The following is a 2,643-nucleotide window of genomic DNA, read 5'->3' on the forward strand; positions in this document are numbered from 1 at the left end:
CTTTTAGTTCTAGAAGAATAAATGTCAGTAAAGACAGGTCTTTTTTGTATAATTTCTGATTTTAATTGCTCAACTTCTTTTGCACCAGAGAAACTGTCAAAAATTTCCAGCAGTAAAAAGTTACGAATTGGTACAGCAGAAATGTAAAATCTTCTCACTATAATAAAAAGCATGATTCAATAATTAAAGGTTTGCTCATTATTGACATTAGACTTTTGACACTCCCTTAGCTGCCTTACAAAAGCTTTGCACACACACACGAACCCACACACAGTGCTTTGCTAAGGGAGCCGATTTTGTCAAGAGGGAGCGAGAAAACTGCTTTTTGAGCAAACCTTTTATTATTGAATCATGAATAAACAGTTTTTTCGACATGGAACTTTTCTACTAAATGACATGAAATTACTATCTCAACGCTCGGTGCGTGCCACTGAGGGCCTTTGCCAACTGATAAAAAATTTGGAAAGACCAAACAAAAATTTTGGGATTTCTCGTTGTGAATACGAATGCCAGAGTTTTTACCTAGCTCGTGGAGTGGGACTACGCAAAATTTTGAGAGCTTGTAAATATGTATACACATAAAGTTGTTGACGGTAATAAAGTCCAAATAAAAATGGAGAAAATAACAAAAAGGGTACGTTAGTTGTCAGTTATAAAATAAATCCAATTTATTTGCGAATATTTGTTTATTTTATTTATTGAAAGGCAACCACGCGAAAAAGCTTGTGTTAATTATATTGATAACAGAACCTGGCAGCTCGCACGTTGTCTAAATTCTCAAGTAACATAAAATCCACAAAAGAATAAATTGCTTGTATTACCATCAATACGCCATGTATAAATTTTAACAACACACAAAAATAGAGCTTTCGCACGAGCGTTTGTTTGATTTTTCAACACCATTTATAATTTTCTTTAAATAAAATCACGATTTGTCAAATGCTTAAATTTATTTATCTAATAATAATGCAGCACACAACCCTGAAATCTAAGAAAGTCTGAGGATGGCCATTAAATAGCAGCACACAACCCCGTGCCTTCCTCAGGAGTCATGATTCAATAACACAAGGTTGGATAACCTGGCAGTTGTCTCGCTCCCGCATTCTGCCTTAGCCTGTGTTGCTTTCTTTTTTGATTTATATAAGCTACTACTTAAAGACAAGGAGAAATATTGTCTTCGTATAAAAGGTTCAGCAGGCAACACTGCCGTTAGTTTCATCGATTGTTTCGAGGAAATTGATTTTCTTATTGCGCAAATTCAAGTAAGCATGCCAAAAAAATCAAAAATAATGGAGCTATTTTGAATTAAAAAAATAATTTACATATTTCTTTGTAGAGTATCGGAGTTATTCAAAAACCTGCGTTTTACAGCAAGTGCAGCCGTTACCAATAAGTCCGTCCACATTTGGCTGGTGCAGTCCACTGGGAATTACAGCTGCACCGATTTATTTGGTGAAGTGCAGCCATATATACTTACAAATAAGTGCACTACCTCATAAAAGTGAAAGTGTAAAAATATCAATAAAGCTTTTATCTTGTGCAGGTCAAGATCACTTTGTGTGTCCGTCCACCAAATGTAATTCAATTTAAGATAATGAACATGTAATTTTTAAATGCAACAAATATAATAACTTTTTAAAAAGATTAATTTATATACATTGTATCAATTGCATCTTTACTAGTTGTATATTTCTTCATATCGCACACCGTCTTCAAATGAGTCACAACTCAAAATAATACGTTTGTCAGAAAATGCGAAATACTATTTCTTAGCACATGATAATCAATATCCATAATTTTTTACAAATTTCTTTATACATTCCGGATAAACCCATTTCACAACCAGAATAAACAGAATGCCATTGAAATATACGTTTACATATCATCAACGTTCTAAAGAATAAGTAAACAAAAAAGTTTATTCCAAACGTTAAGAATGAATAAAGAAATGCAGCCATTATAACAATAATTTGACTCAGCTTTTGCTGAAAGATAGATAAAAGCTCTGTGTATATTTTTAGCGCATAACCTCAAAAATGCTAAATTTGGAGTTGTGACTCTTTTGAAGACGGTGTGCAATATAGTCCCTTTGAATAAAGGATTTGTTTGAATTCCATTAATTTTATTTAATATATACTGGAGTTTTAATGAAACCATGGTTTCTTTTGAATATTTGGGAATATTTGTCGATAAGATTTTTCTTTGGTCAGAAATTTATGTGAATAAAATTCTCTCATTCTTCATTTATTTCATTTTTAATATCTATATAGCATGTTTAATACACCTTAAAAAAGTTAATTCATTGTCTATTGTGTAGATCAATGGAATCTGCTTCAATATTTTAATTCAATATAATATACAAAAAACGCATTTTAGCACTACCAGACTACTTTTCCTACTACCTTTTCACAAATGGGGATAAAATGGTTACCCGGTGTTCATAAAAATATGAACATGAAACTCTGCCGCAATAGACCTTGGATAGGATTTTAGAAATATAACACATTCATACATACATATGCAAACATACGTAAACCGATGAAATAAACAGGAAAAATATACAGTCCACTAAATGTCAGATGCAATGATAAGCAATAGAATTGTAATGTGACCCTTGCTCATATAATATGTGAAAATTGCTTA

The 2,643-nt window shown here is 32.1% G+C and overlaps 1 long non-coding RNA gene across 1 annotated transcript; it reads left to right on the forward strand.

Annotated features, from left to right (window-relative positions):
- The first annotated feature begins 1,089 nt into the window (after window positions 1-1,089).
- LOC118751895 lies at window positions 1,090-1,386 on the forward strand. The gene is made up of 2 exons (XR_004994610.1): window positions 1,090-1,262; window positions 1,337-1,386. It is a non-coding gene; the product is annotated as an uncharacterized LOC118751895 (long non-coding RNA).
- Window positions 1,387-2,643: the final 1,257 nt, after the last annotated feature.

The sequence above is a fragment of the Rhagoletis pomonella genome, unplaced genomic scaffold (genome assembly GCF_013731165.1).
Source record: "Rhagoletis pomonella isolate Grant_MI unplaced genomic scaffold, Rhpom_1.0 Rhpom_scaffold_00001, whole genome shotgun sequence".
NCBI classification, from domain to species: Eukaryota; Metazoa; Arthropoda; class Insecta; order Diptera; family Tephritidae; genus Rhagoletis; species Rhagoletis pomonella.